The sequence below is a fragment of the Rhea pennata genome, chromosome 23, assembly GCF_028389875.1.
Source record: "Rhea pennata isolate bPtePen1 chromosome 23, bPtePen1.pri, whole genome shotgun sequence".
Taxonomy (NCBI): domain Eukaryota; kingdom Metazoa; phylum Chordata; class Aves; order Rheiformes; family Rheidae; genus Rhea; species Rhea pennata.
The window spans coordinates 2,633,816-2,657,229 of NC_084685.1; the positions used below are offsets into that span (position 1 = coordinate 2,633,816).

The 23,414-nt window shown below is 43.1% G+C and overlaps 1 protein-coding gene across 6 annotated transcripts in view; it reads right to left on the reverse strand.

The window, feature by feature from the left end:
• The window catches only part of HIVEP3 (HIVEP zinc finger 3), a 273,492-nt gene that overhangs the window by 92,251 nt on the left and 157,827 nt on the right, over positions 1-23,414 (reverse strand). For 5 of the 6 annotated variants that reach the window (XM_062593869.1, XM_062593872.1, XM_062593868.1 and 2 more), the window contains one exon: positions 5,913-6,007. The exons of the other annotated variant lie outside the window; for it this stretch is intronic. The gene's annotated coding sequence lies outside the window, so the exon portion shown is untranslated. The remainder of the gene's footprint in view (positions 1-5,912; positions 6,008-23,414) is intronic. 6 annotated transcript variants of the gene reach the window in all.

A 23,414-nucleotide genomic window follows, 5' to 3' on the forward strand; every position in this document is an offset into this window, starting at 1 on the left:
TCCTCCACTCAGCCCCAGCAAATATCCCGCTTTGCACACTTACGCCTTTAACTGTTTTTACACTGGTATGAGTGCTATCTTTAAAACACCCATTCCTGAAGTAGACATTAAGTAAGATCGGAATTAGGTCTAATTAGACCCTCCGCTTCTATCCCAACTACTAGCGCAGGATTTTGCAAATTTACAGAGCAATGTCTCTCATCCCAGGATCCCAAGGCAGTCTGCAAACATTAACAAATCCTCAACAACCTCCCAGAAACAGAGATGTATTATCCCCATACTGCAGCTGAAAACATGGAATCCTGAATATCTCTCACATGACAAGTTGCTATCAGAGCTGAGCCCAGACCTCCTGTTTTGCCTTCTTTTATCACGATAAGCTTCTCTTCTTCTATTCTAAGAACCGCATTGTAAATAAGCAATGATATTTTCCTCCCACTTCCCATGCTGTGATCTCTCCCTGCAATTGTGTGGTGGAGCTTCATCACCTTTTCCAGGAAGGCAAGAGGATCACCATCTACTTCAGTGCAACATGCTGCAGGTTAATTCTAGTACATGAACTCTAGCAGAAGAAGAGATCTAGAAGGTACTGTCAGGACATGAAAGGCTGAGAGAGGAGCTGGAAGATCACATACTGCCACTCAATCCCTCTCACTCCAAAACCAGGAGGGGCTTTGACCTCAGGGAGAGCAGAATCAGAACATAGATTTATGTACCTGATACATCTGTAATGTATCTGCACTGCAGCAGAGCTCAGGAAGAGCAGAATAGTCCTGCTACAGAAGATAAAAAGTTTTCAGGACTAACATTGTTTGATCATGTATGTAATTTCTGAGTCTGATACAACACAACCATGAACCTCAACTGGGCTTCTCAGCTATCGCTGCAGAGAGACTTTCTTCAGGTTGCATTTCCCTTTACCAAGGTGCCCCAGGAAGAGGATCGAAGCCAGTGGCCTGCCCTGGCAAGAGAAAGGAAACAAGTACCACCTGGCTTCAACCACGGGCCCAGAAAGAGATGTCTCACTGGTGCCAGATGCAACACTGGCAGCACAAATGCAAGTTTTCTAGCTGGAGTTATGGCAACCTTACATCTTCATGCTCAAAGATCATCACAGTGTGTGCGCATGTGCATATCTGGACACACACATGTATGTGAATAAGCACATCTCTTTTCTTCCCTGAAGTCCCTCTTCTCACAGTCCCAATCCCCTGGCTGCTGGAAAACCTACTGCCTGTACGACCTGCTGACTCAGACCACCAGCAGATACAGATAAGACTGCTGCTGCCCTACTCCAAACTTACAGGAAGAGCAAACGATGACATTGCCTTCAGTTTGAGGATTATTTATCCCAAGGTATTTGACCTTTCAATGACACCTGACTTCAAGACATCAACCTTGAGATACTGCCATTTTTGCAAGCATAAGAGAATCATAGTTATCAATAGTTATTTGAACAGTCTACTCAAGGGACTTGAGACATTTCTTCTCCTTCAGTTCTTTCTCCCTACCTCACAGTTGTTCCTAAATTATCCGCAAGTATCCCGAACCTCTAACCCTCTTCAAGCTTCCTACGCTTGGCTACTCATCCTCTCACACATTTGTGTTGCAATACAACTATTCCCCTTACTAGTACTACAGCAGCACCTCACTCCAAACGATGGTCAGAGCCCCATTGTACAGCACAGAGATGCACAATGAAGACAACAGCTCTTACCCCCAGGAGATGACACATCTGAGCTTTGGGTAAGAAGCAAAGGTGTTCTTTGTGAACCACTCACATAGTTGGCAGGACAAAGGGAGCCCGTACAGAAGCAGCTCAGCAGTAAGATTTGTTCTACCTGGTGTTCAAATGAGAACAAACTTATCCTATATGCCAGGGACAACTTGTCCCATAGCAGGGAAGTTGCTCCCTGCAAGAAGTTGAGATTAGTGGAAAGACAGAGTCTTCTTCTCTCCAAATACTTCTGCAGTACTTTCCTCCACCTCAACAAATACCTCAGCCTCTTGGGGGAATAACTTCTTCCCTGCAGCTCTGAGCATAAGCAATAGATTTGAAATCTCTGCCTTATTTCCCAAAGAAACCATCTCTTTCCTCATTACTTCCTTTAGTTACTATTTCTCATTCAATGTGATGATGGCATTAACTCTCCAAAGCATTGTAGGACACCGTCCACAGAAAGAATGTGTTATATTAGCTACTAGACACCTCTGAGAAAAATATTTTTTCCACTGTTTAACGCAACACTTCAGTCTTAGGGGAAAGGCCTGTAACAGTAGAGCTAATCGGAAAAGTCCTCACAAACATGTAAACCTTCATGTATGATCAGCAACTCATCTATGTTTCTTTACCCCAGGGTAAAACTAGTAAAGCTCGTTTTCTTTCTATGAATCATACTAAGAAAACAGCTTCAATGAAAATATAAAACATTGCTGCCACAACACCAACTTGTGTGGGAATTTATTTTTAGAAGCAGCTTAAAATAGAGTGTTTGTTACCTTGTTAAAAACATCACCTTTCTAATTTAGTAAGGGATGACATAAGAGCAGTGACACACACACCAGTGCAGAGCAGCACTCTGCTTTCTGCACTAGGATTTCAGCATACCAGCAAGTTGGAAAAAAAATACACTGAATATAAGAGGGGAGGAAGTCCAAAAATGGTCTTAAAATTTCACTGCCGATGTAATAAGATGCCAGGGCTTGCAGAAGGGTATGTAAAGGGATGAGGCAGTGAAGATTTTGCAAATAGTATATGGATCACTAAGAAGTGGAAAAAAAAAGGCTACATGTAGCTTTGGAAAAAAAAAATGGTTCATGACAGTCAACACCATGTCTGAAAAACTGATGCAATGTGGACCCTTGACTTGAAATCCCTCTGCCAGTGTGAAGCCAGGTCTTGGCACAAAGGCTTGAGGACATATATTGATCTGACAACACAGAAATACTCTGCTGTGCCAGTAAAGTAATTGAAAACGAAGAGAAAAAGAGACATAAACAGTAGCATGAATGGTTTGCACATGTGCACTCACAGTTCTGTCACTGTGGAAGTACCCTTTTCCTGAATTCGTTTCCAGCCGGTTCCTGAAACAAGGAGGTTGCAGGGCATCTTTTCCCAAGATGTCCATCAAAAATTTTGTTGGTCATAAAATCTATCTGCCAAGAGCAACTACTTGGCCAAGCTGTATTCACTTTGGGCATTCCCGTGCTTTTTGGCCTTTCATTAAAGCACAGTAGTAAATTGATAGATGAAGACAGTCTTGAAATCTAGCAAGACCAAACCCAAAGGATGTATACCTCAGAAATGCCAGAGGTTAACAGTACTGTGAAGCCAGGTAAGAAAAGATAAACTGAATTAAAACGAAAGGCAGAACAGCAGGCAAAAGACATTTGAAAGCAATTAGGGATTGACTTTGCAAAAAAGCCTTTTGCTATTGCATGTTGCTCTGAGACATGAAAGCTTCCAAGTTAACTGATGAACAGATAGCGTAATAGTCATATTGTCAACATAGCTGCTTTTATAGGAAAGCATTGTCTGGTCTTTCACTCATATATAAGTCAGAAACATCCTAATAGTTTGATCAAAGCTTTCCAAGAAAGTTCACTTTTACATAGTGAATAAATATGAAATGAGAATAGAGGAATGAAGCTGATGGAAAGTTACCTCATTGATGGATATTGTTCTGCAGCCTTCGCTATGAACAGATACATATGGGCAAGCGCATATGGAATGCCACCCAGTTTTGTTTTTTGAAAAATCTAAACAGCTTTACAAAAATGGAAAATAGCAAAAGAAAGAAGCAGTAAAAAAAGAGACAGGAAAAGCAAGTGGCATATGCAAGTGAGAAAAGATACGGCTTTTGGTGAGACACACAAGTGGAAAATTACAGCAAGATTGTTCCAGGAGGAACAGAGAGTCATGGTTGGGAAATGGCAAGGTTACTACACAGACGTGGCTGTTTGGACATACCAGATGATCAGGAGCAGAACTAAGCTGCTGCCAGAGAGGAGATTTGATACAAGTGTCAAGAAAGAAGCTGCAAGAAGAGAAGAAACATGTTTGAAGACATTTGCACAGGTATAGCTGAGTCACCTACAGATGGACAATATGGGAAAGGGGACAAGAAAGGCATCTAGTGACAAAAAAAAGTGTAAGAGAGAGAAAACTAATAGCTGGCTCTACATGCTGGATGCATATGATTCTCCCTAAAAGCCCAATCAGTCATAGGTTTATACAACACATCATGTGAAACAAGTCCAAAATGTTACTAAAACTCTAAAAGGTTTTAAACAAAATGCTTTAGCCAGGTTGTCTTCATTACACATAAATAAAAGCCAGACAGATAAATCAATCATAATTAGTCTTATTCTTCAAATAGTCTTATTAGAATTATTGCAACATTGAGAACCATTTACTGGTGAAGTAAGCTTTATTTTCTTTTTCTTTCTCCAGAAAAAAATCCCTTTGTGCATCTGCTTTTAAACTAACATACTAGACAACACATCTAAATATAAAACAATTATGTCCAGGGGAGATTTCATCCATTCAGTGAAGTGCAATGAGTAAACATAAAATCATTCACATTATGTACTCTCTACGGGGATATTTGAGGCTTCCCCCCCACACCCCGAGTAAATCAGTTTATGTGGCTACAGTCCTTGAAAAATAGCAAATTACATGTCTTTTTTCACAGAACTTCATTGCTCCTCAAGTTCTTGTAAATTTGGGACAGACGTACAGAGGACTAGCAGTCAACACGTTTTGTCTGGGCTGACCCTACGAGCATCTACAACTGCTAGCCTTTTCTGTGCCTCAGTTTCCCTCCTTTTAATATATGAATAGTATTACTGACCCTATGACACAAGAAACTGGAAATCCTAAATCATCATCACATCTCTAAAGGCTGAGCTGAAAGGCAGGTACAAATTATTTTTCCTGCTTACGATGAAATTTCCAGAAACAGCCAATGTCATAGAGCACATGAAGTCTGTGACCAAGAGCTATTCTAACAAACACGTTTACGTTTAGGTGCAGCTAACAACAAAACCCTGCTTTATGCTCTTCTTGACAGAGAAACAAGAAACAAGTTCTTGTTCAAGTTCATTTGCGACTGATTACCTTTGGGATCTCTCCACCGTTTTTATTTCTTATTTGTTAAACACTGACAGTTATAGGGACATAAACAGTGGCTGTGAACTATATTTTTGGTCTCTGCGGGCAGTACCTGGCTCTGCCCCTTTGCGTTATAAATATAAGTTTGGTCCATAAAGCTTCATTTATCAGGCCCCATGAAAATACATAAATCTTGGCATACTACCCCTTCGCCATCTCCACCAAAGTGAACATATGTGATATTCTGCTGACATTGAAAGACACTGTCTGAGCCAAAGGGCAAAAATCCAAGTAGAGGACGTAGGCCTTCTACTTTGACACATAACTGCTGCAAACCCCCACCAAGTCAAACACATTCCCACCCTCACTCACAACCACCTTTTCAGTTTATAAGTCACGAAACAAATGGGGTTTGGTTTCTTTCCCTCCGGGCCTTAGGCCCAAATACTGAGATTCTTTAACCATCAAATATCTGCTGAACCAAAAGGCAGCCACGAGGTGTACATGAATGGTGGGTTTTCTATTGAAAGAGAAGAAAAAGGAAAATTGTAACAAGCGAAAAAGTCCACTTGAGGACTTTCTAACAACACATAGCTTCCATTCGTTCTAATTCCAGATAATCTGTGTTCTCACTGACTGGTTAGACAACACTATGGCAAATAACTGCATTTCTGATTACAAAACTTCAATAGGACTAATAAAATCTCTTGCTTTTCGCACCATCTGATCATCCCAGAGAGTCACATCTCTTTTCAATATTTGCATGATTAATTTGAATGATGGAACATAGTATGCTTACTAAAATTGCTGCTGATACCAGGCTGGGACAGGTGGCAAGTACTTCAGAGGCCAGGATTAGGATTCAAAATGATCTTGATAAATTGTAGAAATGGTCTGGAAAAAGAAAAAGACAAAGACAATTCAGGAATGACAGGGGAACAGTACTAACATACGAATAATCAATTGCACAGTCACAAGGGAAATAACTTGAGAGGTGATGGGGGGTTTTTTAGGAGAAGATTCTCAGGATTGCAATGGATCACAAACAGGAGTTGAACACTGTCATGTTGCTGCAATAAAACTAAACATCATAGTATGATACATAAAGAGGAGTTTTGCTCATCAGACTCAGAAATGGAACTTTCTCCATAGGTATCACTACTTAAGTCCTGATACTGGACTCTGCACTCAATAAAGATGTAAAGAAAGTTCACAGAAGAAGAGCAAGAATGATCAGAGGTCTAGAAAGCATAGACAGGGAGAAAGACTAAAAGAATCAGGTTCATCTGGTCTAAAGGAGTAAAGACTAAAAGGAGACATCGTAACGGCATTCAAACATAGAGGACCACAACAGAAAGGAATAAGCCATCTTCTTGGCCTATCAAGAATAGCAGAAGTAGTCACGGCCTTAATTGCACTACAGGGAACATAGGTTGGACACTAGGAAAAACTTTCTGGCTGCAAGGAAAGAATTTAAATAGAAATTCAAGGACAGCTGTGGGCTCTGTGTCGCTTCCTTCAGAAAAGTTAGCCTACCAACCAACAGGAAAGGGCTTGGAGGATCTCGGACTTTCCTAAGCGTTTAATGTTCTTTATTTCAAAGGATAAAACAGTTCACTACCAATGACATCTTGGCTGAATCAACTTGAGAAACTTGAGACATACCTACATATCTCAATTTTTATTAATCAGCAGTATTATGATAGTGCCTCCGTTGAGGTCGTGGCCTCATCCATAAGCTGTGTTTCACACAGACAGCCCATTTTCCCAAACTTCTGTCTATCTACACAAACCAGAGAGGCGACTGGTATTATTATGCTAATATTACAGAGAAGAAACAGAGATTTGAAGATACCAACACATACGCCCATGTCATACAGAGAATCTGCCACATACGAAAAGGGAGTCCTGTCCAGTGGTGAAATCTCAGAACAACCTTTCTACGGACAGAAATGTGAAAACAGAGGTCTCACTTGACTATCTGTGAATGCTCTGCTTGCAGCACTACATAACAGGATATCAAACCAGTTTTATTTTTAAACAAATTCGCCTTCCCACATGGCATGCAAAACATTCTTTCACAGGTGAAAGATTGCAACATAAATGATCAGAGCACTAACTTCTCATTAAAAGTAACCTGCACTGAATAACGATGGGGCTGAATGGCAGAAGCTTTTCTGCAGTCACAGAAAATGCAGGAAGTTTGATGGCTGATGAGTGAGTGCAAATATTTTTAGCAAATTTTCACTGAGTACAAAAATAAATTCATAATAATACCCTCTCAGGCAGGCATGTTGTTGACAGCCTTAGCAGAGGCTTTAACAGGGCACCTCACCTAGTCTGGCAAAGGGTCTCACAACTTCCTTCAAGTGGCCGAGGGCCAGCTTGGTCCAGCCTTGCCACTAAACCACAAAACTTCCCTCCACGAGCCTCAGGTCTGTGCAAAAGACCTTCACCAAATGATTTCAAGAGACAAAAGGGGCTCATTTCAGCTGCGGCTACCTTACAGCCACCTCCAGCACTCACTGCCATGTTTTGCTCTACCTCTCTGTAGGTAAACAAGGAAAATTCAGTGCTAGAACAGGCACTGCAGATGCTTGTAACAGAAGTGAATTTTCATTTTAAAAGGGAAGTAAAAAATAAAATGAAATAAAGAGACAGAGTATTTTGGAAACACACACTGAGGCTATCTGGGAACCACAGTGGCTTTGGAGGAGTACATCCCCATCGCTGTCACATCACTCCTCTGCCACCGAGCCTTCTCCAAGGCATCTCCAATCATCATAAACCACTGAACTGCCATGGCATGAAAAGCCAGCCTTGCTGGTGCATAAACATTTAAACAGATTTCCTTTCACATCATCTTGGACAAGCTGAAGCTCCAGCCTTTATCCCAGTTTAGTTCGGGAGCATCATGTGAAATAGCTGGCAGACTTTTACTGATAAGTGACATCAGTCTTAACTGGGAGGCATCTGCCCCATCTGGGTTTTCAACAAATAACATCAGATTAAAAATAAAAAAGGAAAAAAAAAATAACAGCAGTCCAGGCACTTGAGATAAAGTAGCTGTTATCACTCTCTCTAACAAGGCTGCATGCTTTCTATCTCCAGGCAATGACACTGTGAAAGCAGTTTGAACACAAATTAAAAATTCATATCCCAGCCAAAGCGTCCTTACTAAGCCAGAGGAGGGTCTGGGCTCTTATGACTTTTCACTACTCATTTCTGGAAGACGATGGTACTGTCAGAAATGCCAAGCAGCTCCAGCTATCCTCTTGGCAGATGCCTTTGGACACCAGCAGGAAGAGACTTGCTTCTTTTTCTTTCTTATTGAATAAAAGCTGGTGAAGCCCTTTAAATCAAAAAAAAAAAAAAAAAAAAAAAAAATTTCGGGATGCAAACAACTTTGCAAATCACAAAATATAGTCTAGCAGGGAAACGTCTGGCAAGTCTCCTTTGCAACAGCTCTGCAAAAGGTGACAACATACCATGTAACTGCATTCTGACAAAAAAAAGTGAATTTCTGCAGTGCTGTTGACAAGGTTGCTTCCTGTCTTCCCCCTCACCAGTGCTGCATCCCAAACAGACTTGCAGGTCAAGGTGCAGCCCAGTGAATGAGAAACTCAAAGCATGCAGGGTCTCGATTTAGCAGCGGAAAATAAATACTAGCAATGCAAGGTACTCAGGAGGCAACGTAGCATTGAGTAACTGATTTTCTGTAGAGACTATTCACCTACTAAGAACTTAGAAGGAAAAAAAAAATCCAACATTTATATGCTATTTCATCCTGCTGACAGGAAAGACCTGGAAAGGGCCATTGCTTCTGAATTTAATTACATCTGATGTTTCTAAGGGTGAGGGGAAGAGTACTTCATCAGCCAAACCCAGAAATGTTAATATATTACACTGCAGCAAGAACAGAGCATCTTCAAAGCTTCCCCTCCCCACACCCTGTGGTGTGAAATTAGAGATCTTTTTTTTCCCAAAATATTGTTTTTCTGATCATGTCCTGCCTGACTTCATACTTGTAAAACAATGTATCAGGATTAATTAACATCAATACCAAGATTAAGATCATAATGAACCAAGACTTTCTTGTCGCCTTGTATGGAGTTAAAGTAAACTCCATATTATGAATGACTGGCCACACTACACTGTCAGGTTGTACCTGCACCCTTAACCCACAGGGACTTGGAGCTGTCAGGAGAAACCAGTTTGCCACTTAGTTAAAAAAAAAAACAAAAAAAAAACAAAAAAAAAAAAACTTGCTTTGGAGAACTCACACAATCTTCTCCAGTTGGTTCTTCGTTTTCCACACACCTATTATAAATCCATCTTCACCATTTTTTTTTCCTGTTCCTAAAAGGGAGGCAAGAAGTCACGCAAAAGCCTGAAGCTGCAGTCTTAGGTGACAGAGACGCATTTTCAGCAAAAGATCTTGCAAGCCACAAACAAGTATAAAAAAGAAAAACGAGTCCAGCAGATTTTGGAGCAATAAATAGCCAAAAAGAAAGAATTCATCTACACTCCCCTTTGAATATAAAGGATTCTCCTTCAAATACAAAACCAGTCTGCATGTTCTCAAAAGGTTGCTCGCTATGAATTAAACCGCAAACTTTCAGGAAGTTTTCTGTATGATCAAGAAGTCCAGAAGATCTTGTCTTTCATCTTCTGGGAATTTGCTCAGTAGACCACTGCATGTTCAAATCAAGCATTTCCAATGAAAAGGGGGCATGAAAGGGTGGGATGCAGCCCTGTTAGTCATCTTCCTGTAGAGGACCAGCAGCACCTCCTCAGACAGACAGCTCCAACCTTTCTGGTATGGCAGAAATCCAGAAAACAAAAACAAAAAAACAAAAAAAAAAACAAAAAAAAAAGTGCATGGAAAATGAAGAAACCTAATCTAGATACCGCACGTATTTTCTATGTTATCACAAACACGGTTATGTCTTTACTTGAAGACCCTCGGGAAATCTGCAGGCCCCCTGCTTCCCGAGGTTTGTATACACATTTAAAATTCAATGTTCTCAAAAGAAATCTTCTGCTGTCAAGCATGACATAGCTATTCACGTCAAGCATTTTCTATAGCTATTCATTCATCTTTCACACAACCGTATCAATGACAATTACTCACGTGGCACACTTCTGGTGCTTACTGGTTTTAATTTTACTTCATTATGCTATTTTAGATTTTTTTTTCAAGATATGACAAAAGATGATCATGGCCTTCAGAAATAACTAAGGACAAATAGAAGTAAACACAGTCACAGGCATGGAAAGTTTTAAGCATTTTAACTTTTTTATACTTTTGCAGAGTGAAAATATTCTGCTGAACTAAAGGAATGGAGTGAGGCTACGAACTGGGATTGAACTAACACTTTGTGAGACTCAGGACCTGACCAGTGATAGAAAACAGTGTTAAAAAGAAAACAGAATCTCGCTGCAGAACACAAGGTAGCATTTACAAGTAGAAAGTAAGGCGGCTCATTAAACCAAAAAACTTTGCTTAATCTTCCCAACAGTCCCAAATGAACATTTCACTTTCCAGCCTGCAAAATACGAATATCCAGACTCCACCCGAGAATGAATGGAAGAAAGCTAACTTTGAACTTCCCGCCACGTGAGTAATGCCAGGAGAAATCACATGTTCTGCAGCTCACTGGGAAAGTCAATGCAATCATGCTGGGGTCCGGAAGAGAAACCAGAACCTTGTTGGGGGTTTTCAAGCCTTAACAGCTTGATAAAGCACCCACGTAACAAAATGAGCTTTGTTTGCCACAATGTGGTCAACAGTTTAGAAAAGGTATTTGAAACAAAAACACGTCTCTGCATTGCAGATGCTGAAATGCCACAATATTTTCATCTCATTGGTCAAGAAGCTCCCACATACTAGCAATTTCTGTGCTAACACTCACATTCTTTATCTGAAGGACTCTGAAGGACTACACAAAAGTATAACCCTTGAGCAAAGCTTTCAGGACTAATTATAATTTTAAAATTCCATTCATGTCTCAGACCCAATTCGTACAGAGTACAGTTGAGGTTTGGTGTTTTTTTTGATTGTTTGTTTTTTGTTTTTTGCCTTATAACAGAGAAAAAGTAGCAATTCTCTTCTTCTACAGAAATTCTGCTGTACTTTTGCTGGATGACACACCAAAGAACCACAATTGCACAGCCCAAAGGAGACAAACGGCTGATGCAAACGGAAAACAATGCAGCAAAAGGAAGTCATTCTGTAAGGCAATTACTTTGTTCTTTCAGGGGCTTTTTTGGGTGTCTTCTTTCCATAGAAAGTTTCCACTACAGTTATTTAAATGAAACTTGCGTGTATTTTTGGCCTTAAACCTATGAAGCCGCACAGCAGGAGCTCTGCTGAAAAATCAGTGTAACACATAACATTGGAGTTAGTTCCAGGTTTCTTAATGTCAGAAATTAAGAGAAAGTGAGAAATCTCCCACCCCCACCCCCCAAAATAAAGCGAGTCTTTTAAAAAAGAAAAAAGAAAAAAGAAAATAAAGCCTGAGAAGAACTCAATGTATCACATGGAAGAATCACTGAAGATGGTTTTAGAGGACACAACTGTCTACAAGAACCTCCAAAATGAAAGTTCAAAGGTACGTGCATAGGCACATACAACTTCACGGAACGGGGCAAAAAGGATGAAAAGAAAGAGATCAACAAACATTACAGAAACTCTCCGCCAAGAGTCATCCACCCTTTGAAACATCTCTGACAAATTTGGGCCAAACTCCTCGTACCATGGGGTTGGAAATGTTCCTTTTTAGGACTCAGGCAGACTTCATCATGTTCCAGTAGACTCGGGCACGGGTGGGGAGAGCCTCCATGGAAAGCAACTGCTTTTCACAACTTAAAAGCAAGCTGGCCTGAGCCTACAGGTGACAGGGCCATCTGTGCCACTCTCCAGACTCCGGTGGACCTGCCACGAAGCATGCAGATGGCTGAACAGTAAAGAAGTTTTTGCTTCCTGAAATTGTGCAGTAATACAGCAGCACGAGTGCAGCATGTAGAAGACCAGTCCTGCCGAAGATTTACAATCACCCTTAAAACACTCTAAAGGGGTTAAATAACATAGTGAGCATGGGCTTCTTGGGGAAAATGACTCACAGGAAGGATGGCAACAATGCACCGCTATAAAATATTCAACATAATAGGTCTCTCTGCCACAGACTGAAAGGATAAAAAACAAGGTAAGTGGACCTGTGCTTTTCACTGGCTTTTGAAAGTCACTAATGGCCCTGTGGGTCTGTGAACAGATGTCAACAGCATACTGCAGGTACCACATTTCATTCACTGCAAATTACTGCTTGGCATTTAATTAAAATTTTATTGTGGCGATTCCCATCAGTTCTCTCCACAACACCAAATGAACTAAAGAGAAGAGTGGATCTTCAGAGTAAACAAGCCCAGGTCATCAATAAAAACCTGCGACTCCGAAAGGCGAAAAGAAAGCGTGTGGTAAGAGGTTTGGTTAATGTGACATTTTTTTTCCCTGCGTGGGGGCCCCAACGTGCTGTTCCTGGCACTGAAAGAAACAGGCCTGAGCTAAGCCAGCCTGAAGTCACCTGAGGGAAGAGTTCAGCTTATGGCTCCTACTTTTCTACTTGGATTCATCGTGATGTAATGCAGGATCCTTTCAGGAATGGAGCGTGTAAGAACCAGATTTCAACACTTCTCTTGTCCAGCCACAGAGGAAAGAATTGCTTTTTACGACAGAAAGCATCTTGTTCACAGATTCATTTCTTATCTCACAGACTTCTTAGGAACAATCCTAACCTTTCCTCTCGATTACCTAGTGGGAATATCTGACCAACTGATGAGAGCCTCCTTAATGATCCTTGTCCTAAAAGGATGAATGATCGTTCTTGTTTGCATTATACAAGTGGGAACCATGGCAGAGCTGGAAGGACAGATGTGCCTGTTGTATTCAGTGGATGAAGAAGAGAGATTGGGCCTCCCTGGTCCCAGATTGCTGCTCTGTGCACTCCACTGTGCAAGACACTGAAGGTTCCTGCATAGCTGCAGGAGCTGGGCCTGGAAGGGTGCACTGGATCACCTTTTCTCACTTCCTGCACATTTCCCTTGTGACTTCTACAAAAGACAGTAAGTGCAAGCGTTGACAGTGTTTCAGGAGACCAGGAGTCTGTTTTGGTGTGTAAGCCCCAGAGCTCAAGCTGCCTGCCCTTGAGGCTCCGGTAAAGATCAAGGGTGCAGAAGTCCAGAGGAGCATAAATGTCCTTGGCTCCAGGGGAAGAAAACCCCTCACAGGACACCTCATAGGACATCTCCAAACAACACAGCCAAGGAAGAAATCAGTCACTTCCATGAGAGCTTGGTGCTTTATAGCACCACGTTATCCTAAACCTTAGTGTCCTTCTCCTACTTCTGGCATTTAAAAAAACTGCCTTCTTGATACCTGCAGACATCTGCTGGAAGCCCTGAAGCATCAGGCCCAATAAGAGCAGAGTTTTCATGTTGAGCTGCAAGTGTTATGGGACTGCTAAGAACAACAGTGGCAGCTCTTCTCTCTCCACAGCGCTGAAGATGGAGAAAAATCAGAGACCTGTATATGCCCTAACTGTAGGGCTGGGAAGGACTGACACCATCATCTGCCCTATAGCTCACAGTACCTGGGGAAACCTGGATCTTTGGGTTTAAAACTAAGAGGCTCTGAAAACTTGAAATACTAAAGGGCAAAGCAGATGCTTAGAAGCTCTGCAGAGCAGCAGCTGAAGCATCAGGGGTTAACGCACAGCAAAACCAACCTGCCTTCAATACAAAGCTGCAAACCTCACCACTCCAGAGGTATCTGTTGATGCTTTACCTCCCCAGACAACTACTCTGAGAAGTCAGAGGAGACAGAGCTAGAATGATAGATGCAAAATTAAAAGCTCAATAAATAATTAATCGCTGAGGTCATCAAATTGTATGAATCTGTCCATCTTATTCTCCTCTCTGCTGTTAATCAGAAGAGTCTCTGTTTCAGTGGTGGGTGAAGTGGTCCTGCACGAGCCATAATTTTTGCACACCACCGGCGTGAAGCTTGTACCGGGTGCCATATAAATCAATAGTGATAAATCATTTGTCAAATGCTACGAAGGCTTTAAGAGTGTTAAGCAAACAGAATGCCTCCAGAGATCCAGAAATAAAGTGAGAGGCGACTCTGAGTAACTTATTAAGGTAGCTATTAAAATGCATACTCGTTAAACATCAAATATGTATAGTGCAGACAAAACCTCCTTTCCTCCTTCCGATATCAGCCTTTCCACAGATGCCGGTGAAGAAAGAGCACTCTAAGTACCACCAGTAAAATACACCACACACAAGAGAGCTAGCAAACTCACCCCACCACCTGGTCACAGTAACCCTTTCCCTTCCCCTTATCGATATGCTCTCTTATTTTGATTTTTGCCTGTGATTGCAAGCTCCCTGAAGATGCAACCACACATCCAGTTTTTCTGTATATGTAGTTTCTAGTATGTGATGGTATCGTGCAGATCATAAATTAAAAGTGGTTAATGGTGATGAACATGAATACTTTGACTGGGAAGAAGTTTCTCCCACACTCAGTGTATCGCAAGGCTTGTTGCATCCTCCTGTTATTCCTGTGCAGAGTCAGGCCTCTGAACTAGGTGAACTTTTGATGTGATCCAGCATGTCAGATCCTTCTCCTGCTCTTAATGACAGAAGTAGTATAAACCAGTTTCTAGACTGGGTCAGAGCAACTGCTTGATAACAGATAACAACCACCCAGTCTGTGGAGCACGAACAGGGGAGAAATACTAGGCTCATTTCTACATCTAGAGAGAAAAATGGGAAATGGGAAAAACGGGTTAACAGCTCATGTTTGTGAAAACTGCCAGCGCTTCACAACCTCAAGCAGGCGCTCAGGATCTCTCTGCTATGTGTTGTGTCTATAAAATGAGTTCTGAAGTTCTCTGGGAACCTCCTCCCGGTCTGAGGAAGTAGCGTTGTTACCGTTATCCCTGGAGCAACGTCGCGCTATTGAAACGCAGTCTCTGCAAATCACTTTGTTATCAGCCAGCGTGCTACCACGTTACAGGAGGAAGAGGAGGCCCAGAGCTGACAGCGTGTGTGCTGAGAGCCAGCGGAAGCAGCAGGTCGAACACCCTCATGCTTGCCTGTGGCCATGGGAATTGCAGCAGGCTTAGGCCTGGGGGCTGGATTGCATGGGCCAGCCCATGGAGCACACGCTCCAGCTGCGTGCCAAGGCTCTCCTTGCGGTTATTTACTGCTATTTTTGTCCCCAAATCCCGCCAGCAGCATGCGCGTCCGGCATGCTCGCAGCGCACGAAGGGGCGGCGAGGCAACTCGTGTGCATGCACAGCAAGGAGAGCAAGAGCGCAGCGCAACCACAAGAGCAGGCACGGGGCCGGCGCCTGCTCCTTGACACCGGCACAAACTCCAGTTTGGACAAAACAGCTGGTCCACGGGCTTACTCTACCCTCAGCCCTTCCACAGTGGAGGCGCAGAGAGGAAATATTCCTGGATCAGGTACCATGGCACCTAGGCATTCCCAAACCTAGCCTCAGCCACAAGGTGAAGCCACACTGGTCTACAAAAATAGAGCCGTTTGTGGATGTGGGGGAGTAAGACACCCATTAATAGATCTAAATAATAATGATGAGAATTAAAATTATCAAATTAAATCACCTGCACCTTTATCTCCTAGTATTTCTCTAAGACGGGGCCGAAACTATCACCGTTTTGCGGGCAGACGCTATCGACCTCAGCGATACTTACTTGAAATAAGAATCTTTCCTCCCCCCACACTCTTCAAAAGAAAATCTGACTTCTAACTATTATAACTGTGAATAACTGTATAGTGAAACACCACTACCCCATGCGGCACCGGAATGTCCAAACACCAAACTGCCCCTTTCCAGCACACTGGGTGCTCTTCACTGCCATTTCACTTAAGCCATTTCTTCGCTCCGTTAGAAACACGGCCAATAAAAAGTCTCCTGAAAACACTGCTCCCAATTAAAATGAGCCCTCATGAAGCCAGTATCACAGCCACTTGCTTCATATATTTCTCCCTAGAAGAACTTAGTGTTTCCTTGATGAACCCCCAAGCATAACAGTTTCCACAGTGACTCCAGAAAAAGCGGCAGTGCCAGAAATAACACTGTTAAATGGAAAACATCCCCTGCACTCGCTCTCACACATACACACACCCTCGCCCATCGAGCACACACAGGCCCTGCAGCACCAGCAGTGATTCTCGCGGAGCCTGGAAGAGCCCAGGTACGAGGCGCCCGCTCCGGCCAATGCAGCCATGCAACACCACTGCAAACCGAGTCTGAACATCGCTTTTCCAACACGTAGCTTAGCGATGACACATGTGCAGATACCCCCTACGCGCGCACATGCAATGCTGCACCCTTGAATAGCGACCTAACCCATGACTTTATTCCCAAAGGAACCTCCCAAGCATGATACTGGGTATATTTTTCATAGGAAGGCAGGACAAAACAAGGTCAAGGATGGCCAGAACTGTGAGAAGGACACTAAGGTTTAGGATAACGTGGTGCTATAAAGCACAAGTTCTCATGGAAATGACTGATTTCTTCCTTGGCTGTGTTGTTTGGCTCATAAATTCGGGATCACTGTATCTGTGGTCCAGAAAGAGATGTCCTATGAGGTGTCCTGTGAGGGGTTTTCTTCCCCTGGAGCCAAGGATGTTTATGATCCTCTGAACCTCTGCACCCTTGATCTTTACCAGAGCCTCAAGGGCAGGCAGCTTGAGCTCTGGGGCTTACACACCAAAAGAGACTCCAGGTCTCCTGAAAATCAGGACAAAACACTCAGAATGGAGTTTCCTGCCCTGCAAAAGGCTTTTTCGGTTCTGACACAGCACTGGTGCAGAAGCAGGAAGGAGAAGCACCAGACAGTCGAGGTTTTCTGACCTATCCCCCTTCAGCACTCAAATTCATTCAAATTTTCCATTCAATTTTTGTGATATCTTTTTATCTTCATCCACAACCAAAACCTCCCAGGGCAGACTAGATACATGACTAACTGCCCGGGATGACTTAGCTCCAGTTGAGAAGAATAGGGATTCGACGCTTTTTGCTATATTGACATCCTTGATTGCCTTCATTTCTACTTTCACACTGGTTTACTTAGAAAAATTTAATTGCTGGCTTAACATTTTGGCGTAACATTGCCTATCTTTTGAATTATTCTCAATTCAGATTATGCAAATATGAGCACAAAATATTTTCTAACTTTGCAGCAAATGCCCGCAGGTGGATGCCAGGTCAAAACATGCAGGCAGCGGACTGTGTCTGTGGCAATGAATTACAGGCAGAATGAAAAAGAAACTATATTCCACGGAGACTATAAGGCAACCAACACCTCGTCTGGGACTTTCCCTGAACATCTTTAAAGACCCAAGACCTGCATAATAAAACCAACACTTCAGGCTTTTCTTCAGCAAAAGAAAGCAGCACACCATTGCCTTAGGGTTGCGAAAAACGCTTCAGCTTGGCAGTCACGGTTCTAGCCTTGAACTCTTTGCTGTTCCTGAACGCAAACGGCGCCATTTGAAAGCGTTTCGAAAAGCAGCAAGAATTCAGTTTTAATAAACGCGCCACGAGTTAGAAAGGAATGGCTTAGGAGGGCTGCAAACCACGGCAGCAAACTCACTAGCCGGCGAGTCGCTGATTGCTAATGCGAAGATCTAGGCTGTGCTACTGAAAGGTCTACCCATAAGGTGCAAGAGACACCTCGGGGCGTTCCTGGATCTCCATCACCCCTTTCTGCAGTCTTTTGGGCAGCTGGCAGACCATCAGTGCGGACCATCAGCTTCCTCAGCCTAGACAGCTCACAAACTGCGACTACGAACCTTTACCATGATACATTTCCATAGTTACTCGTAGTCATTCACCGTAGCATGAAACACTAAGAATATTATTAAAAATAGTATCATTTTACCTTTATTTAGCGTTTTTCACACCGGTGGAAAATAGTCTGTGGTGTTTTACAAACTGCTGTGGCAGGAGCGTGGCAATGCTCCTGGGAGGGTGGGAGAATATTTTTAACCCCATTTTAGAGAAGTGGGAACTGAGGCACGCACTTTTCCACAAAAGGATATTGGCCAGAAACGCTTCTAAATTCTTGCAGAATAACTTCCAGCAGAGATTCTCGGTTCTAAAAGAAACGTGCGCTTATTCCAAAATACAGTGGTCACATTGTTGCGTCCTGGCCAATTTTCTCACGTAAACAGAGTGGAGAAATGGTGGGGAAGAGTGGGTTCTCTTCGGTTTTTGTTAATTTTAGTCCGAGAAAGTCATGAAGGAAATACCTGAGACCTACAAGCAGGTTTGTGGGAGGTAATTAAACACCCAGCTTGACTTCCCTTCCAACACAGAAAAGCTTCACATTCTTCTGCAGATATCTACAACTCTATTTTTATACTTGGTTCTATTCTGACCTTTTATTGCACTGTTTTGTTCCAAACTCAAATACTCCGCATCTTAAAAATGAAGCCATCCTTATTTTAAACACAACCCAAATTTTGTTTTCCTCTTTCAAATGTGCCAAGACACAACACATTTTTGTTCTCTTCAAACACACACAAAAATACTTTATCCTGCCCCTACCAGCCCTGACTTCCTCCGTTACAGAGATCTCTGAGTTCAGACCATAACTCAAGCGGGGACGCCAAGAGGCTTCCTCAAACTTCACTGAAGAAATTCCTTCGCTATTTCCACTTGTTCAAAGAATAACTGCCATAACCAGCCCATCTAAGGAAAACCCACTCACAAAGCACCACGCAGCCCTTGTTCTCACAGAGCCTGCATCCCCCAAAGGAAAAGGGATTACATCTCCCTCCCTCACCAAGCCAAACCAGCTAATCACCCTTAAATTGCTGCTTCCCAAGTGTCAGACCCCCAGCTGATATAACTCAGCATAGCTCTAGTGACTCTAAGGGAGTTTATCAGATTTACACCCTGGTGGCAGGGAGGGTGGCAACTGCAAATTACCAACCTGCTGCCAAGTCCTAATTAACCCATCAAAGCAATCTACAGCTGCTCTTATTTTACAGGCGATGCGTGTTGTCCCCGAGCTCTCTGAAACTTGTGAACTTCATGAAAGTTTTTCTTTTTTATTATTCCTAGTCACCTTATTTTAGCCCCCTCTTCAGTTTGCCTGTATTTTTAATTTACATTAGTAGATCTCCCCAGAAGGAAACAAAACCAAGAAAACCGAATAAAGGGCAGGAGGAAACAAATGAAACCCGTGGGCAGCTATTTAAAGAGTCAGTGATGCCTCATGGAAAACTCTGAAACACATTCCATTTGGTGACAAATCTGCTGCTTTGGCCCTGGGTTGTTTGCTGCTTCCCTTGGGGTCCTCACTGCTCAGAACACCAACCTAAAAAGAAGGGAATGGGTAAAGATTTTTCTACCAGACACCGTTCTCTGGGCAACTCCCAGCAGTCTGGGGCAGGAGGCACAAGCTAGAGGTCAGGGGCCCAAGGTGTTTTACTCTTAACTCCCTAAAAAGCTTGCAGAAGCTCTTCATATTTCACAACTTGTTTTGCAAACCTTGTCCGCCACTACCTAAACAACAACCCCTCTTTCCCGTCTGCTAGATCAAATGACTGGAGACTGCACACCCTCATTTTTAGGGGAGACAGAGACTTCTGAAGCATTAAAGCCACAGCTTGCACACCTTACTCTATTTCATTCGGGAAGCATGTGTCCAATCATGCACTTGGCTTACTAGCCTTTCACCACAAGCCCATACCCTGCTCTGCGTCAGGAACGCAACCAGCTCGCAGCGCAACGCCACTTGGGTCCTGACATCGCTGCCAGCTCACAGATCCATTACAACATTACTTCTAGACTGGTCTACCAAGAAACTAATCCTACACCCGAAGTTGAAGAAGTCCAGTCCATGTGTGTCTGAGACTTAAAATCTCCTAATAATTCCTATGAAAAATAACAGTAGGTGGTTATATAATTAAAGTTTGTGCCGACTTTGTTCCTTTTAGGTTCCGCAAAGTAGTCAACTACCTTTCAGCAGAAACCATCTAAGCAACACAGTAGTTGGATTACAATTTGGATGTAGGAGTGTAGCAATAAAGACTTCAGGGAACTACTACACTTAAAACCAGGTTTGCTGGGAAAAGGGCCAGGTTCAATTTTATTGGCTTCTACTGAGATTTCCCTTCTAAATTGTACCACCAAACAAGAGGGCTCAGCAAAAGCCTCCAGGCTTCGATGCATCCGAGAGGAATATTATTGCAGAAACTGAAATCCAACATCCAGTTTTGTTGGATCTAGGCATTTTTGACACGCCTTACCTTCCAGGATCCTAAATTCTGCATGTCATTAGGTCATTTATTATTAAATAAAGCAGAGCAAAATAACTCAAACCCCAAAGCCCCCCAGCGCTGCGAAACCCAACTAATGGCTTATTGAACAGGGAGCCTACAAAGTCCAAGCAGTTGATCAGCCTGATCCTAACTCCCCACTAACTCACTCCAATAGTGTTGCTCTAGAAGCGCTTTGTGCCAGGGTGAGACATTGCCTAGGTCTGAAGGCAGTGAAGAACAAACCCAACTCATAGTAAGGCCATTTTGGTGGTGTAGGAAGATTGATTTTACTCATGCTTTCCTTTTATTTATCCCTGCTTAAAAGTTACTGAGAAGTTCCCAGAAGGAAAATGCCTCCAAATCAAAACTTTTGTGCCACTGAAAAAAAAGGATGTTTAAAAGAAAATGTATTTAAATTGATTAGTTATCACTTTTCCTCTTAGGGAGAAAGGCTTCCCAGAAGATTTGCATGTAGTATATGCTCAGGGACTTCTCTGCTCATCTCAGTCTGCTCTGCACCGTGTATTTCCTCACCTTATCCTGCTGCACATGCAATCCTTGCTCGCCTTCTAAGAAAGCTCAGAGCAGTGGGCAGCAAGTAAAAGCTTACTACATGGACTACTCATGGCCTGGACTTGCTGGGGAGCTGGGACTGTGCGAGACAAGGTAGAGGACAAGGCAGATTTACGGCACCTTTACTTTTACCAAATGTTTTTTGAATGATTGAATAATTCCCTAGTCGCTTTAACACGGGCGCTCCCTGACACACAAAGCTTCCTTTGATGCTCACTAAAAGGTCCACCTTATGCAGGCGTGTAATTAGAGCGAGGCAGGATTAAAAAAAAAAAAAAAAAAAACTATTCTGATTACTGCACCGATTATAGAGACCGAGATCCCAGCCGACCACGCAGAGCTGGCCTCGGAAAGCCTACGTTTCCAATTCACGTTGCGCAGCAGTGCGAGCGCTAATCACAACTGTCCTCATACAAGGTGGTCTCGGCAGAGCCCAGGAGAGGGAGCACAAGCGAGAAATCAGTCGCTCTGACAGGCCCAGATTAACAAGCAAAAGGTGGGAAGAATTCGGCAAGTGTAATGGGCAGAATGGAAAGCAGAATAAACAGTTTGCCAGCATCGGAACGAGCCCTACTGGCTGCTGATCCCAGCAGAGCCATAAAGATCGACTAACAAGCAGTCTTGTTAAAGTCTGAGACAACGGTGTTGAATGTATATTTTAAATAAATTGCTTTCCTTTCTAGCGGGTGGATTTTAAAAAAAAAATTTTTTTGACCCCCTTGCCAAGAAACTAAACGCTTTAAAACGATCTAGAAATGGCGAGTCTGCTGAAACGCTTTTTGCATTCAGCATGTGCAGCCAAACGTGGCCAGAAGCTATGACGGCAGAGCTCCTCTGAGCACAGAGTCAGCAGGAACCTGGATGATCAGGGGAGATTGGAGGAAACCAGAGGAAATCCAGCTATTCTAACGCAAAAGGAGCTACCACGGGGCCACGGGGAATCGGCCAGTGACGTAGGGCGGCGGGGAGTTCCCAGGAGCCCCTCGCTAACGACCTGCCACCCAATCGGCAGGATGGCCGCGGTGATTTCCCAAGCCTGGATGCACTTCCCTACTCTCTCCGATTACTGCTAAACCACCCATGCCAGTGATGCCTTCCCCCCCCCCACACCCTCGGGGCTCAGCAAAGGCTTCTCAACAGCACTTTTGTTTTCAGCTTCAGAATAAATGTTATTTTCGGAGCCTTTTCTCAAAGGACTTACCCGTCCGGATCCCCTCAGTAGTCCCCCACATCCGATCATGCTCGCGCGAGCTGAACACTGCACTATTCTATTGACAGCCTCTGTATATTTTTCAAGAGCAAACTCTAAATATTTCCGAGTTTGCCTGCCCCACGGCTCCGCTCCCTCTTCAGCCATGGTTGCGCAAACATGCTTTTGCTCAGATGGGAAAACAAACGAGCAGAGTCTGCAGTCCCGGCTCTGCTTTTGCTGCCACACGTGCACCTGGAAAGGCCACTCACCAGGGCAGAAGGAAAAGAAATCTTGTGAGACTCCCTTGTTAAAATACCGGGAGCGCAGCATGGAAGCCGCAGTGGGAACATACAAATCTTTCCGAAATAGCTTATGCCTCACACAGAGAAATTAGAAACACCCATTGCGGTTTAGGATTAAAATGATCAGCCATAGTGAATAAGAACACGTTCCCTTCCTTCATACTCCAATAGCTCCCCTAGAAGAGGCAAGAGGTTTCTCAAAGGCAAACACTTCCTAAGGGATGCACCTCTGGATGTGCCGAGCACGTCCCAGGTGACATGAAGTACCAAAGAAGCAGCTTGGTGGCAAACGCAGTTATCAATTAATTAGTCACTTCTGAAAGTTTGTCTTTGATGCACAATTTACAGAAGTTCTCTATTATTTTTTTCCCTTTTGTTAGTAATGACTGCTATGTTCTTTTTCTTCACTGGAATGAGAAGCTTTGGAGACAGAAGGCCTTTCTTCACAGAAGCAAGACAGGACAGCATATATTACCCTACATCTCCTACTCCAGCATTTATCATTTGCTAAAGCACACTTCTCTAGGGATAAAAAGAAAACAGATTTCCAGGACCTTCCTAGTTGGACGTGTCTACCAAGATCATCAGTGGGGGAAGAAGGGGATGGGGGCAACGAGGATCACAGTAACGAACTGTGGAGTCTGTTGAAACTTGTGAGCCAAATGGGAGCTAAGATGTCCCATCCCACAGGAACCCCACCTATTCTTACTGGAAATACACACTCTGGTAACCCAGTGCACATTTTTCTGAGAAAAAAAGAAAGAAAGAAAGAAAGAAAGAAAGTTCCTGAAATACTGAGAAAAACATAGTCTCCAACATGCATGGACAGCTCTCCTCCACTTCACATACTAGGGGGATTTCTGAAGC